The sequence below is a fragment of the Amia ocellicauda genome, chromosome 10 (assembly GCF_036373705.1).
Source record: "Amia ocellicauda isolate fAmiCal2 chromosome 10, fAmiCal2.hap1, whole genome shotgun sequence".
Taxonomy (NCBI): Eukaryota; Metazoa; Chordata; class Actinopteri; order Amiiformes; family Amiidae; genus Amia; species Amia ocellicauda.
This window is the reverse complement of record NC_089859.1, coordinates 43,509,546-43,527,264: the sequence shown is the minus strand read 5'-3', so window position 1 is coordinate 43,527,264 and position 17,719 is coordinate 43,509,546. Positions and strand designations below refer to the sequence as shown.

Here is a 17,719-nt window from a genome sequence, read left to right as displayed (position 1 = left end):
AAATAAGGGACACATTCTGTAACAACATAATGGATGCCCACCCAACCTGTGACAAAACTTAGAAAAAAGAAAAACGGTCAGTCCTCCTGGGGGAGGGACACACAGCCACCCTGGCTGCCCAATATGTCAGCGCCTACCACAGCCTGAGGGACACAGTGACACACGAGCACCGGCTGTAAATATAATGTAAATACTCATTTGTAATGCATGTCATTGTATTTCAAAAAAGGAATCTGGAAATAGTAAACCAATTTTCTTTATTTGTATGTATTTAAGATCACATTTTATTACATTTTCTTTTTCTGTACTTGATAACATCTTATTGTGATTCAAAATTCTATTATTTATTTTCCGTATGTATGTATGTATGTATGTATGTATGTGTGGAAGGAAAGTTAGAAATTCTTTTCTCACACCTGTTAATCTCTCTTGTATACTTAAGAAAGATAAGGTCAAGCTAGAAGGTCAGGCCAGAAGGTAGTTTGATTTCTGTTTGTTATTTACGATGAGAACCTTGGAGACTGTCACGGTCTCCCCTGCTTCTACCTTAGTTCACCACCAGAGGTCTCCCTCTCCCAAATACTAGTTTAGTGCTTCTCTTGTCCTTTGTCCAGTCAAACCAGTCTTTCCACATTCTTCCCTACCAGGTGCACCTGTTCTGTCCTCCTCTCCTATCATTGGTCAATCCTTCATTCACCTCGTTCAATCCCTCTCTCCTTCACAGTACACAGTACCCCTCTGTTTCCTAGATTCATCGCGAAGTCTTGCATTCTCTCCTGAATCAATTCTAAGCCTTGTTTCTTGATTGCCTTCCCGTGTATTTTTGACCTCTTGCTTCCTTCTCTCGTTTACCCCTTTCGGATCTCTCTACTAGCCTGTTCGCTTGATCGTTTGACCTGGACTGTCCCTGTTTATGCTCTCTCGTTTTGCCCTTATTGGATTATCTGCTTCAACTCTAAAGCCTGCACTTGGATCCTTTCCTTTTCCTAAAAAAACCTGTGATTCTTATATGTTCAAACCGAATATTGTAAGGGACATATATGCTGCAAAAAACACATATATAAATTGCATAATATTAATGTATTTTTAATCATATATGTCCTACATACAACTAAAGGCATATAGTTTTTGATGAAGTAAAAACATAGGAAAATAGTGCAAATTTAATATGAATGTCCAGCATATGAAGACATGTATAAAACACAGTGCAGTTTAGCAGTATAAGGCTGTACTTAACTCATGCTCTTGCCTTGTCCTAAGTGGAGCCCTATGCCTATAATCAAACATGGTCATATACTGTATAATCAACCTTAGATCAACTGCTCTTTCAAATCCTGTAGGAAAATGAACAGTCCGCATAAAGGTCAGTGATATTTTCACAGCAGATCCTCGAACCAGTTTCTGCACTGTACAATTTCCAAATTTGCCAACTGCATATAAGTGATATTGGTCATCACTGACACAGAGAAAGTGTGAAACCGTGAAAATACTGCCATCTTTCAATATCACAACCGAGTTGTTCCTTTTCTTTGTCTTTGTGTATGTTTGGCTTTGAATGACCTCTCCGTTGATAACTATTCTGTTGTAGTACCTGCCAATAGAGGTCCCAGGTACATCTAGCAATGCATGCAATGCATTCATATTATTTTCAGACACTGGCCTAATCTTTGGCACTCCAAGTGCAAGTCATATCTAGTATAATTCTTTACATGACGTTTACCAGAGGTCATTTCTGTGTAGAATGATTTAATTTCAGGTGAAACATCATTGGATGAGCAGGCCTTAGCTATGCGTGGCAATGCCCGAGACCATGCTACTCTTTTGCAAAGCTGCTGAGGCACTGCATTACTGCTTTTGACTTGCTTGAGCAAGTAGCCATTATAGCTCTCAAACATGAAAGCAGACTGGGCCCAGAGAGGACCCAAATTCTCAACACTCTTAGTCAAATGCAGAAGTGAATGCATATTGTAGGTCACCTGATCTTCGCCATACAAAGACTGAACTGATTTAACATAAAGCTCAAGAGCCTCATGAGCATGGTCAATATCCTCTTGGCTAATGTCTGAACCTAGCAAAATGCTCACACCCTCCACAAGTAGAGCCCAGTGGCAAAGATACCTGTTTGGAAGTATCCCCTCCAGGACTGGCAAACTGTAATATAAAAGCCAGTTCTGTCATTCGTGAGCTTTCCAAAACCTTAGCTCAACAATAGACCGTGGGATTCTGGAAAAAATGCTTAGAGGCTTGATTGCTAAAAGATTTACATCCACTGTTACAGTGTTCAAACCAACATACCATGGTTTACTATAGCTTTTGGAATCAAACCATAAAGTGGCTATTTGCCGGCAAACCCCCAGCAACACACAATGCATGTAATCAGGGACCATGCCATTGATCAGGTCAAAATCTGGCAAGTCCACAATTGGAGATGGCCCTTTTATGCCCAAAATGCTCTGTTCATTATTTTTGGCAATCTCACCTATTTGCACAGTTGTGTCATGATCTCTAAGGAACACCTGGATGAAGACAGTGCCCACACCCATACTCTCCATTAAACTGCTTGAAATTTTGCAGTAAAGGTCGTGCAACAGCATCACATATGGCACATAATGCATAGACCTTTGCCGTTTTGATTGAGTGATCTACTGGATCCTGCCACTGAAGACCTGTTTGTCCAAGACTTTTGCATTCCTCCACAAAAGGTTTGAGGAAGCTAGTCATTTGTGGTTTTGATGACCCAAACCACAAGGCACATAATATGACATTTGTATCTCTTTCCTCTGGGGGTAATTCATTAACAGAGCATAGTAAGGGCCATATGCTGTATTTAGATGACTGGAACACTGGCACTCCATCACAATTGAAAGACAGGGAAAAGAATGAATCACTAACTGATTTCAGATATTTGTACAACTTCCCATCTGAAAAATCTGTTATTCCATCTGTTTTGGTCATTGTAAATATTTGGAATAGGCTCATTCTCCAAAAGAGCTTGAAGTTGATTCCTCAAAGGTATACAAATAAAAAATTGACCCAACTCTAAACTTTGTCTCACAGATGGTATTCTGATTTGTCTACATAATCTTTAAACTCCTTCTCTAGCATGTACTTGCTACTTGGGATGCTTGCAGCATCCCCACTACATAACCTTAACAGCTTCAGTAGGTCCTCCATTAAAGCCTCTGTTACATTGTGCTTCATGGAAAATGCGAGGATGTTCAGCCAACTGGCATCTGTGACATGGTCATTTGAGGGACCTGAAGACACCAGGTTTGATTGGTTGGTATTCTGTAACAAATGGGAAAGAATCCAAATTTGAGTGATCATAAGCAAAGTGTGTACCAAAAGAAACCTGTTTTACTCTAAATGTTGATATTCTTGTTCAACAATATGGCAAGCTGTTTTGACTGTTATTAATTCCCAGGATGTTCATCAAGATTAAAGCTAGTGTTCACAACCCACCCAACCATCTACCTGTATGCTCCTTTCACTTTTACAGACACAATAATACATTACATTTTAGCATTGCTGTTGTGCTTAGATTTATATTGGTGTCTTGAGATGGAAGCCATCTCCATAGGCTACAGATGAATATATTATTATGACATAAAATTATTAGCCATGCATAATATTTTACTGACAGTACTAATGCCAGGCTGCTAATTTATAGAATGTCTGTAAACCTAAAATGGGCGACATATCCTGCTGAGGGACACTAACATTGAGACGCTATGGCGAGCAGTGAAAGCATTGCTCTCATTTCTTGGTTTCATGTCAAAAGGGTGTTTGTTGTGAATATTTAGATATGGTGACTTCGTTCATTGTTCAGTTCACGGGCAGCATTTAAAAACAACATGACCAGCTGTAGTGGGAAATCTACTCGCCTTCAGATATGTTTGTCAATGCATTTTACAACATTTTAAACACATTTTTAAAACCTTAAAACTTAACATAACTTAAACTAAACATTATTTGTACAATTATGTTCAACAATAAGTATAATGCCTATTTATGAATATATTATAGTTTATCATATTTAATACACACATTTCTAGGGCCTATAAATTATCAATATGACCAAAACTTTGCTGGAAAAACAAGTTTTGCCTTGTTTTCCACCTGGTCCGAGTACGACGAGGAATCATTCTTTCTTCTTGGCAACTGTTAAAGCAACACAATTTTCGTTTCGCCATTTTGCATAATAGAAAACACATCGCTACATGTAGGCAAGTGAATTAGGGCCATAAGACCATACAATATGCCGATTGGTTGATGTTTGAACTGCTGCGCGGGATCCAATAGAAATCCAGATCACTGACTCATTGAAGCAGCCAGACAGCGGTAAAACGGGCCGTTGCTTTAAGTTTCAACAGAGGTTTCAGATCGATTAAACATGGATTTCTAACGTCACCCCGAAGGAAAGAATAATTGTATCTTGTTGTAATTATTACTCAGGGATTTGTGTTGATTCAGGTTGGTTCATTTAGTAATTTATAAGCAAAGTAGTTGGTTTGTTCAATAAGACAACAGTTGCAAGAGTTAAGGTTACCTTGCTAGGAGCTAACTGAGCCAGCAACAACTTTGATATTGCCCTTGCTTCGTGTATTTAGGTAACGTGAACTGGATTCATGTATTTGTTGGTTTATGTTGAATGGGTATTATACCGTTAACATTAGACTACATTTACTTTTTTTACTGTCAAGCGATTCAGTTTTGAATCTATTTCATTACACAAATCTACCTACGTTGGTCAGGGGCGGGTGGGTTAATTGAGTTAAAATATTTGAATCGCGTTAGTTTCTCACAACTAACGTTAATGAATCAGATTACCGCGTTAAATCGACAGCCCTCATTATCGATTGTACTAATCTTTCACAGATCTGCAGCTAACTTGCATGCAGCTGACATTTAGCTGGCCTAGCATTATGTCTGTGTCTGGCAAACTGGTCTTACAAAGCAAAAATGATGCCCATGACGCTACAATCAGACTCACAAGACACAAAACTGTGACCTTCCCATGTGAGATCTGATGAAACAGCCGTGATCTAAATTCACTAAAAGCCAAACTCTTCTAAAGCCCAAGGTGTGATGAGAAAGTTTGCAGTGGTCCAATGGGTCAGTGGGGAGGATGCTGGGATGTATAGCGAGGTGGAAACCGAAGCCATACGTAAATATGATGACACCAAGATGGATGACGATGGATACCCGCAAACTGACTGTTCAGCTGCTGTGGGATGGCAGAAAGGGAAAAAGCCAAAACATGGCTGGCCAGTGTACGCTGCCTCTATCAAGTTTGTGAGCAGTAAGTAGACCTATCTAATGCATTTAATTTGTTTTTACACTGTCGGGGCCAATAAATAATGTGAAGCTGTTATGATACACGGATATACGGATTCAGATGAAACTGATGTTGAGAATACACCGGTAAGACTGTTTGTATTCCACTGTCACCGAATGAATGTCATGCATATAATCACACACCATTTACTTAAGTACCAATTCACATAATAATACATTTGAACTTAAAAAACAAAGAAATCTGGTATTAAATCTAGGCTAAGTCCTACTGTTATTTAGAACAGTAAAACCAGCAGTGACAAAAAGTCTATGCAAGGGAAGTCAATCACCTTCATTTATATAGCGCTTTTAACAATATGAATTGTTTGAAAGCAGCTTTCCAGTGATAAGAAATGAAAGTGACAGAGATTGTTTTGGCTTTACAGCAGCTCTAGAATAAAGTTATTGTCCAGCTCAAGTTAGTTTTGATTGATTGACTTGCATGCGAAGATCATTAGTTATTAACGACAACGTTGTAACAGAAAACCCTTAACGCGCTCCGGCCGCCCATCCGCACAAAACAGAGCCTGGTGGCTCAACAACGCGCTCCCGGAAATAGGTTCCAAGGTGCGAGCGATTATCCGCTATCTGTGCGCAAACATACGCAACCTCTGCGCAAACACCGACAACAAAGTAACCTTCTTGTTTTTGCACCTGACTATGTCCAAAATATGCATGTCATTAAGAACTGTGGTAACACTTTATTTGAATAGTCCAGAATGATGCATTAGTTAAGCATAAGTACACTAGTAATTCTGATTAGTAAGGACATATTACCCATTATTTAACATGTATTAAACATTTGAAGGATCAACATTCTTTCATATTAACAACTTAGCAAACCATATTATTTGTGTGTAGTAATGTACCTCACCATCTATTATGTTAACTGGACTATGTTTAGTTATCTTCTACTCATTGATTAGCATATTCTGTCTTGATAATCTCTGAATTGTGTTCAGGGGACGGGGTTTATGTCAATTCTAGGGTTAGTGATGTCACTAACCCAGCCGTTTGTTGTAGTCCTTAAAAAACGATTTCTTTAACAGCAAATATCTCCCTTTGCTTTGAACTTTGAGCTTCGTAACTTTGCAGATGTTGTTTATGCTCAAACAGCAACATTACACACTAACTAAAGTTAGAAAAGTGAAATCATATTCAAGCACCCCGTTAAAGCTCTGATTTCAGAGAGAAGCGCAGAGAGCTGCTATTTGATTTGCGCTCATTTCATTCCTAAAGTTTACACACATTCATTTCACACGGACATTATTGCCTAGTGATTTCAGACATTTAAGTTTCGTGATATGATCCCCTGGCTCACCTGTTATCCATCAAACACAAGCTGTGACTGTCTCAGCCTTAGCCGCATATTATTCGGCAAAATTATTCGTTATTGGTTTTGAAGCCATTATCCGTGCCTTTCCGAATAAGGTATTGTGCTTCGGGACACCCCTAGTGTAAATCTTTACAACAGGGAGTCCAATTCTCTTTAGTACTGTGTTGTTGGCAGTTTAGCCATAATTATTGCCTTATTCTAGGCCAATAAACATAAATATCACTGAATTAGTGCAATAATTAATGTGAATATAACTTTCACTTTAGAACAGGCGGTCAAATTGTCTTTCTTACAATATTTGAGCAATTTATAACTGTAAAACCAGCACTAATTAAACATAGTTACTAGCTTCATATTGTTCAGTTAATTTAATAGATACATTATGTATAAGGTACACTTATAAATTTCAATTAAAGAAGTGAATTTATAGTATTACCTTATCACGAATCCTGGAGTCTTGTAGAACTCAATTTCTGTAATAATTGGACGCAGACAGATATAAATTGTCAAATTTATTCAAAAACAAAGACTAAATGTAGCACTACACTAATTATACAAAAGGGAAAAACTAATTAAAATTCAACTCTAGATCAACAAATCAAAGACAAATCACTTCCGTGACCAAATCAAAGACCATGGGATCGCATATGATAACACACAAATCTTTAAACAAAAAAGGTTATAAACACATTGACTACAACACCGGTTAGTAAGACGAAGGTGAGTCTCTCATTAGTATTGTTAGTCAGACATTAAATAACTACGCAGGTTAGTATTTATGTCAGGTAACTTCTCGTTATATATATATATATATATATATATATATCAGTCTCATTAACGTTTAGGTACAGAGAAAGATCCTATCATTACTTGTTACCACAATTTCCCTTAACTGATTATTATTCAATGATTAAGGATAGGCAGGGCCACCAATAATCTAATGTCTATTCACTTGTGTCAATTTCAGACTAAACAGTTAAACAGGAATGAGAAGATATTTCTCGGCGTTGACAGATTTTATTTCTAAAATTATCAACAAAACAGTTGAATGCAACACACATTTATATTTAAGAAAACTAAATGATATTACACATTCTAGAGTTATGAATCACAGATTAACATTTCTAATTGATTTCTTAAATGTCATGAATCACAAACTCCAAACTGTTAAACTTATGTGAACTTCGTCGCAGAGAGGCCTCTCTGGCTTCGGGCTCAGATAACAGCACACGGCACGAGGTCCGTGTGGTTTGGAACAAAGGCAGTCCGGTTCGGCTTTGTCCAAGAACTTCCACTCAGTCGATGCACCTGGAAGTTGGGGTTTCGCGAATGTAGAGTCTTTTCCAAACAGATTTTCCATTGGTTTGAAGGCTCCAAGGTTGTGCACAAAATCTTCTTTGTAAGCAGGGTTCCACCGTAGTTACTTGAAGACAAAGTCTTTGAGGAAAGCAGGGCCCTGTTCGTTCCAAGGGTCAAGTTTCTTAAGACTCAAATAGCTATTTAAATGACTGACACTTTCGTATTCAGTCGACTTAGTCAATTGTCCAGCTGTAAAACTCCACTGATCAGGTGGGTCTGTAAAGTTATTTATTTAATAAAGTCCTTTAAAAGAATTCTTCGTACGGCTCAATCTCCTTCTCCCAGTTTAATTCTTCTGTTACCGGCAAAGACTTGGTTGGTTTCTGGTTCCGGTTCTGGCAACAGAGCTACAGGTTGCGAGTTTCTGGTTCAGGTGAGAGAGAGAGTAAGAGAGAGAGACCGTACGCTGTTCTTTATAGTCTGTCAGATCAATAGGTGATTGGTTCTTGATTTTTTTAGATTGGATTTCGGTTTCAGCCCCCAGTGTCCTATTGGAGGGGGGCTTGATTTATGACTGATGTCAATCCATGCCATCTTTTGGAAATGCCGGTTGGCCCGGGTTCGTAGCTCTATGTCGGGATTTCGGCTCTCGTCCACTTCAAAGAGTTTTTATTACCTACAGGCCCCTTTCTCCTATCTCATAGCAGGATTCCAAACTATTTGGCCTATTCTCGGTGCCATCCTCCCAAGACTGTCACTTTGATGTAAACCAGTTCACATGCTGATGAGTTAAGGAAATCTGATAAATTTGGGGGGGAGAGGTCTTCTTTAGATCAGTGCTTCAGCTCAGAGCTAAAATGCTCTTATCAGAATACACCCAACATAACGCTACACTGGTTAATTCTGTTCTGGGAAAACCACAATCCTGCAGGTTTAATAAGTCTCTCTACACATCAGTCCCTGAGTACCTTCAACCAATGGTCATTTTGACCAATTAAGCCCAAGAATTGAGTCAATTAAGTTGTCAAGGACTACCCAGTGAAGACGTGAACTCACGACTAGGTCACACTGTGAGCTCACCAGAGCAGACATTACACTGAGCTCACTGTGAGCTCACTTAGCGCTTTTCCAGCGACATGGTGCCGGTGCTGGAGCCGGAGCTGCTGCTCGGCCTGGGATCCAGCTGATCTTTTTTGAACCGGCCCGCTTTTCCACCGGTTTTGACGTCACTGGATGTGGGCGTTCCCAAGCATGGAGTAGAAGTGGAGAAACACAGCAATTGTAATCAGCACCGAGGCGACTGCGTCTTTAAACCCCATTTAACATCACAATCAAACTCATTCCGCGTCTATGGCAAATCGTAACCCTAATGTTACAAATGTTCCCTAAACACCTATTTTGCAGGATCAATAAAAAATTATTAGGATTTTTTAAACTTTTACTGACACACATAGTTAATAGCAATGTGTTATAACTTTACCGAAAATAATAATCTGTATATCTTTAATTGTTTAGACGTTATTAAGATATAATGCATCTTTCACATAGGGAACATTTGTAACATGTTAGGAAAAACAAACAAATGATTTGAAAATATTCATAATTACAGCATACAATTTGTCAGGCTTCATAACAATGGTATTTATAACATACTCTGTAAAAATCAAGCAAATAGCATTTGTGGTTCACGAGAAAATATGTATATATAATCAAAGCTATCAGACTATAGCAGCCGGTGTATGAAGACACATACGATTATACAGCATTATTTGGCAGCTTCGCAAGACCTAATTTTAAACGTTGTTGGTAAGTTAGATAATTAGTGGGGACCCGCTATTTGCAGTTCTTCCCCTCCATAATTGCTAAAATAAAGTTTTACTGACATTTTATTGACCCTACCACTGCATAGGGCACATCTGTAACATGAACGCTACTGAATGGCACATACATTGAAAACTACGGAGAACTGAGACAAATCCACTTTACACTTCATAAATAATCTTAAAACGTTTCCAACCAAGGCAACACCCACTTGAAATACGTTCATTCTCATTTTTGGTAAACAAAAAGAGAGATTGTTACATATGTTCCCTATGATGCATCTACAGAGAGAGAGAGAGAGAGACAGACAGACACTAACTCTCTCTCTCTCTCTCTCTCTCTCTCTCTCTCTCTCAGCTGGGAGTGTGTGGGAGGGGTCTGCAGTGAGCGGGAGTGCTGCTGAGAGCTCTGTCCTTTGGCTGCGTTTTTTTGTTGCTTTACTTTTTTCAGTTTGTTTATTTTGTCTTCTGTTTTCAGTGCTTTTCTTATTGTGGGGGAACAGGGGAGGGGAGGGGGGAGTACCGGTAGTTCTTCCCGGGTCGGGGGGTCGGACCCCCTGAATGCGTCTTTTGAAAAACTGACCCGACGCCATGGAGTCAAGATCGCTCCGGTGCAGTTCTGCCCCCTAGAGCAGTGTGTGTTAGCGGTTGGGGAGGTAGCAGGGTGTGAAAATATCAAGTCTGCTGCCATTGTTATCTTCTTAAAAACCACTGATCTGCTCAATCAGCTAGTGGCTAATGGCACAGTGTTAGACGACACTTTCACCCCGGTGTTGCCGCTCGCTGCTCCTGCCCGGAAGGTAACGCTGTCTAACGTCCCTCCGTTCATCCGCACCGGCTCGGGCAGCTGATGTCCGGCATTAAGAGGGTCCCGCTGGGCTGCAAAGCCCCGCAACTGAAACACGTCGTGTCCTTCCGAAGGCAGCTGTATATGATCCTCAATAACATCAATGAGGATCTTAATGTCATTTTTAAATTTAAGATCGACAATACCGACTACGTCGTGTTCGCTACTTCGGAGTCCATGAAGTGTTTCAGGTGTGGGAGCGAGGGGCATGTCGTGAGGAACTGTCCCGAACAGGACAGGGAGCGGGAGGAGGAGCGGGGCGACGCGGGGAGGAATAGAGACACCGGCCCGCAGCCACAGATGCAGCGGGCAGACAGAGATCGAGCCCCGGCGGAGGAGACAGTCGCCGGTCGGACCGATGGTACCACTGATGCCGTGACGGGGGAAGAGCTGCCCGGAGGCGATGACGCACAGCTGGGGGACGGGGTCGAGGCAGCGGGGGATAGTGACGACCGAGACGCCGGGGGGAGATGGTGTTGAGGCGGTGCACGGGGCGCTGGTTAGTGACGAGGAACAACCTCAGCAGCCAGCAGACGGGCGGACAGACACACAGGGTGTAGCCGAGGAGGAGGCAGGGCCAGGCTCGGCGGTACAAGCCGAGGCACCGGGTGGAAAAAACGCACTAAGAAGGTGCTGGGAGGGAGCACGGACGGTGTTGGTAAATAGTGGCAGTAAAAGAAGTGGTGGCACAGTAGTGAAGCTGGGGTAGCGAGCGGCTTGGTGGGGAAAGGTCCGGCTACACGCTGGAGCATCGCGGCTCGGAGTGACAGTGAGGGCGGCTTCACGGATTCCTCTCTCGCCTCCTCGTCCTCGGTGAGTCAGAGCTGCAGTGAAGGATATCAGGAGGTTTTTAGAGAAAACGAAGGGAAAGAGGTCTGTTGTAGTGGAGCAGTTTTTCCCAGATCGTGCACGCCTGCTGGCCTCTATTAAGTTTTTACAGAAACCCTGACCTATCAATTTGTACAACACTCACTGAAAACCATGGTTGGGGTCAATTCCTGTTTTTCAATTCCAATTCCTCCTACAAATCAATTCAAAATTGCAATTACTTTTTGCATTCACAGAATATTCTTTATTGGAATTGAATTGAAAAGGGAATTAAAAATTTAATTGGAATTGACCCCAACCCTGTTGAAAACAAAACAAAAAATACAGATCTGGTTCTTCAAATCTTCACTCTGGTTTCATTCTGTGTCGTAGTTCATTTATCTTGCTGTTAATTGCACCACCAATTACACTCTTTGGGGTACTGGGCAATTTTTTCAAGGTAGCCCCTAAAAAACATGTATCACATAGATTTAATGACTTGCACATAGATATATAAAAATCTTTTAATAAACATACCACATATCTTTGAGAAGGGTTCATTAGTTACATATTGCCACAGTAAATCAACATTTTTGTGTGTGGGTGTATTTAAACGTTTTGGTGTATGCTCTTAAACTTGTCTTACACTAGTTCATAGTAAAATCTGTACTTGGCGAAGCAGCTATGCAAAGGCAGTCTTTTCTCCATTAATACCTTGCTTAAGCATTACATTGATGTGGCACAACTGGACTGAAATGTGAAGTATTAGCTCAAAAGTCAAATTTAAATGAGACATGAAAGTTTATATTGTCAAGGATCCCATGGCACTATTCATTATTATTATGTATTAATATGTCTGAAGCATTAATCCAAGGTGATTTACAAGGTGTTGTTGAAAGAGTGACGTGGCTGAATTCTAAGTCAGGCTTCCCTCAATCAGGTCTAACAAATTTGTTATGACTCCACCTTTACTGCTGTGTAGTAATCTGCTGGTACAAAATGGCTGCACCCCAGAGGGTGGTGGGTGAAGTGAGTCTGTAGAGCACTTCGGGATCTTTCCAGCTGCTACATGTAAGGTATTATTATTTATTAATAAATTAACTCTAGTCTCTGAAACTAAAACAAAGGCCAAAGGAACATTTCAAATGCTAACCCTTTGTGTTCTATACAGTTAAAAAGGAGAGTTAGAAATTTTGTACAACAGCATTTACATACCATATATGGCTTCCACCTTTAAGCGATCCAGAGGTGTCTTTTTCTCCGAAGTTGGATCTCTCTTGCTGCCACCACCACGAAGATTGCTCTTTAATAATGTTGGAAAGTCAAAGACAGCAACCGTCAGGGTTCTTGCATATGACGTATTCGTGCTGCACCTCTCTGCAAGGATCCAGGACAGTTTGTCAATGTAAACTCCAGTGCCTGGGAATATTTCCACCTAAAAGACAATGGTAAATAAAAAACAAGTTTATCCCCAAACTATTCTTATATTATGTTAAGTGGAATACATTATCAGTAAGGCTGTGATTTTGTTACAGAAATGTGTTATTAAAGACCACAGTATGTCTCAATTCTAAGTTTATTAATTTACAGACATAATAAAGTCAGTGAATCTGTGACACCCATAATTCAATTACATTCTTATTATCAACTATAACTATGAATATAACTGATAATGTAGCATCATTAGATTGTTTACAACCAATATTTGTTTTCAATATATATATTTTTACCTTGTCTTTGTAATATTGTAGACCAAGAGTGTTATACCTGTTTTGGTGATTCTTTGTCAGATTCAGAACAATTTGCTGTGGGGCTGTCAGAACCACTTGATGGTGACACACTTTTGTCTTCATTGCTGATAAATGTGGCTTTTGTTACAATTTTTTTCAGATTGTCCAAAAGGTCTGGAATCTCTGGAGAAAAAAACCTTAGTATTAAATGATAATCATTTCTAATAATATATTTAATACAAAGTGAAAACAAAACCATCAATGCCTGCAATTATACTTGAGAGACTTGCTCTATGTTATTGGCAAACTGACCTTTTTGTGGGTCATTAACATTAGCTACGAAAAATATAAAAAAGATAAAATACAAGAATTACCAGGTCTAATGTAATGCATATAGTCATTAATGTAGGATTATGAAGTTATGTTGAAAAACTTTATTTAATAATCAGTATTATTAAACTATTAGACAGTGCACATTAAGAGTCTGTATTGTGGTTCTAGATTACTTCAGTATGATCAACTATAATACATTACTCTGGAATCTAAATTACTGAAGAATAACATTTATCAAGGTATGGAATTATTTGCTATAAATAAAAAACTTACCATCAACCATACGGTTTCGAAGACATTGGTTTTCATTTTTAAGTCTTTTTAAGTGTTTTCCTTTTCGAGCTGCTTAACTTTTTGCTGTAGCTCAACTTCACTGGACTCTTTAAATGTCTGTAGAATATGACGGGATCTAATTCTTGAAGCTCCATCGGTTTTCTTTCTTATTTTGTGCTGTATTCAGAGAGGAAAAGAGTTTAAAATGAATATATATATATATATATATATATATATATATATATATGAAAATGATTAAAAAAAAAAACAATCCTGCAATACATTTATTTAATATTTGCAGTAATTATCTCACCGGTAACTGTGGTTCATCAAGGTCACTATCATCTGAAATTTGAAGTTTTTTGTTTGGTTTAGGTACTCTCTTCATTTTAGGAGAGGGCATTTTTGTTAGGTCATTAAGTTTTCTTCTTAGTTTGCCTTCTTTTCCTAAAATAAAAATAAAATAAATAAAACCCTGCATTATGTCCACAGATATTTGGGGATTATATTTATTTGTCATAAAAATACTGTGCTTTGACCATACAAATTAAGATGAACAGCCAACACTGAATCAAAACTGAAGTTAAATTATATCAGGTTTAATTTATTTTGTGATTTGGGGGATTTTATTGTAAAGCACAACACACAATAAATCGTTCTTACAAATGCCAGTCAAGTATGACGAGTTTTTAGCGCCCTCACCACCACCTACCATGTTATAAGAGTATGTTAGACGTACAACACATTAATAACTTAAACATTCATTTCAAATATACTGTGATTGTATATATCAAATAGCATGTAAAGACTTTAATGTTTTTTTTTTAAATAAACATTGTTACCAGTCATAATGATCTGCGCTTCATGGACAGGCCATCCACCTTTTGGAGGTTTGTTCGTGTCTCTCCACTCTGCTCTGAAGTTTCGAGTCGTCTCTTCGTCATCATCAGCAATGCTGAATAAATCAAAATTGCGAAAGCAAGCAGTGGGAATCACGCTGTAAGAGTCTTTGTCGACCCCGCTTTCCCACTTCACCAACGCGTGCATCACCGCCATACTACCTTCACCTTCTCGTCCGTTTTTTCTGCGCCTTTTTCGCCCGACAAGTCACGGCACAAAAAACAGTCCCGCTCTGCATTCTGGTACTTGGCGTTCTTAATAACACCAACAGGGTGTAATCGCATAGACCACTCGAGTATAAAGTACTACATATCCCATCAGTTACAGTTTTTTTTCATCTTCTGAAACTGCAATTTAGCACTTTCAACTGTTTCTTAGTGATTCCTAGAATTACTAACCGGTATTGTAGTCAATGTGTTTATAACCTTTTTTGTTTAACGATTTGTGTGTTATCCTATGGGATCCCATGGTCTTTGATTTGGTCACGGAAGTGATTTGTCTTTGATTTGTTGATCTAGAGTTGAATTTTAATTAGTTTTTCCCTTTTGTATAATTAGTGTAGTGCTACATTTAGTCTTTGTTTTTAAATAAATTTGACAATTTATATCTTTGGAATTGGTGTCTGCGTCCAATTATTACAGAAATTGAGTTCTACAAGACTCCAGGATTCGTGATAAGGTGATACTATGAATTCACTTCTTTAATTGAAATGTATAAGTGTACCTTACGCTACATATATGTATGTATGTATGTATGTATGTCCAATTGCTTTGACAATACAAATGAATTGAATTGAGAGAGAGAGAGAGAGAGAGAGACAGACAGACAGACAGACTGACAAACAGAAAAACAGACAGACACAGACACACACACACACAGAGCCAGCCAGCCAGCCAGCTCAGCGATGACATCACAGAGCACGTACATTCCGTTGCTTGCCGTCTGTCAACCACTCAGTCACTGCCAGCCAGACTGGCTGGCTGGCTGGATGGGGGGGCTGCTTGCTGCTGCTGCGTACCTTAGCAAGCTTATTTGCTTGACCGGCCTTCCTACTCCTCTGCCCACATGCCCACCTATGTCCGATCTGCTGTTCACCTGGATCACAGCTCCGCCCCAACAAGGCAGAGCCCCCCAAGAATGGTACAAACTCACCCACGATCCCCTCCACGGAAAGCTTTAGCAAAAGGCAAAAGCGTTATACGTAATGAAGAGGAACCCGAGTCCAAGACGCATCCGACCAGCCATACATATTTGTGTGTATTAAAGATCACATTTTCTTACATTTAGTTTTTCTGTACTTTATTACATCTTATTGTGATTTATAAAAGTATTGTTTCTTTTCCATATGTATGTATGTATGTGTGTGTGTGTGTGTGTGTGTGTCTGTCTCTGTGTGAAAGTTAGTGTGTGTGTCTGTACGTGTGTGTGCCTGTCTCTGTGTGATAGTGTGTGTGTGTGTGTGTGTGTGTGTGTGTATATGTCTCTCTGTGAAAGTGTGTGTGTGGGTGTGACAGTGTGTGTGAGTGTCTGTCTGTCTGTCTGTCATGTAACTCGCACATCTGTGAGGGCACCATTTTTGCAGAAGAGATGTACACATTTTGGAGCAACATATGCTGCCATCCAGACATCATCTTTTCCAGTGACGTCCCTGCATTTTCAAACAGATCACATTTTATTACACTTTGTTTATCTGTACTTTATTACATCTTATTGTGATTTATACTTGTAATGTTTCTTTTCCATATATATGTATGTACAGTGGGGGAAAAAAGTAATTGATCCCCTGCTGATTTTGTACGTTTGCCCACTGACAAAGAAATGATCAGTCTATAATTTTAATGGTAGGTGTATTTTAGCAGTGAGAGACAGAATAACAACAAGAAAATCCAGAAAAATGCATTTCAAAAAAGTTATAAAATTGATTTGCATGTTAATGAGGGAAATAAGTATTTGACCCATTTTCAATGCCCTGGCTTAGGGTTCTCACCCATGATTTGACGGTACATGGCCCCGTCCATCGTCCCTTTGATGCGGTGCAGTTGTCCTGTCCCCTTAGCAGAAAAACAGCCCCAAAGCATAATGTTTCCACCTCCATGTTTGATGGTGGGAATGGTGTTCTTGGGGTCATTCCTCCTCCTCCAAACACGGCGAGTTGAGTTGATGGCAAAGAGCTTGATTTTGGTCTCATCTGAGACCACTTTCACCCAGTTCTCCTCTGAATCATTCAGATGTTCATTGGCAAACTTCAGACGGGCCTGTACATGTGCTTTCTTGAGCAGGGGGACCTTGCGGGCGCTGCAGGATTTCAGTCCTTCATGGCGTAGTGTGTTACCAATTGTTTTCTTGGTGACTATGGTCCCAGCTACCTTGAGATCATTAACAAGATCCTCCCATGTAGTTCTGGGCTGATTCCTCACCGTTCTCATGATCATTGAAACTCCACGAGGTGAGATCTTGCATGGAGCCCCAGACTGAGGGAGACTGACAGTTATTTTGTGTTTCTTCCATTTGCGAATAATCGCACCAACTGTTGTCACCTTCTCACCAAGCTGCTTGGTGATGGTCTTGTAGCCCATTCCAGTCTTGTGTAGGTCTACAATCTTGTCCCTGACATCCTTGGACAGCTCTTTGGCCATGGTGGAGAGTTTGGAATCTGATTGATTGATTGCTTCTGTGGACAAGTGTCTTTTATACAGGTAACGAGCTGAGATTAGGAGCACTCCCTTTAAGAGAGTGCTCCTAATCTCAGCTCGTTACCTGTATGAAAGACACCTGGGAGCCAGAAATCTTGCTGATTGATAGGGGATCAAATACTTATTTCCCTCATTAACATGCAAATCAATTTATAACTTTTTTGAAATGCGTTTTTCTGGATTTTCTTGTTGTTATTCTGTCTCTCACTGCTAAAATACACCTACCATTAAAATTATAGACTGATCATTTCTTTGTCAGTGGGCAAACGTACAAAATCAGCAGGGGATCAAATACTTTTTTCCCTCACTGTATGTATGTATGTATGTATGTATGTAAGTGTGTG

At 39.7% G+C, this 17,719-nt stretch overlaps 1 non-coding gene across 1 annotated transcript; it reads right to left on the bottom strand.

Annotated features, from left to right (window-relative positions):
• Positions 1-15,791: 15,791 nt before the first annotated feature.
• Positions 15,792-15,906, bottom strand: LOC136762273 (U5 spliceosomal RNA). Its single transcript, XR_010820479.1, has one exon. It is a non-coding gene; the product is annotated as a U5 spliceosomal RNA (small nuclear RNA).
• Between the last annotated feature and the right edge of the window lie 1,813 nt (positions 15,907-17,719).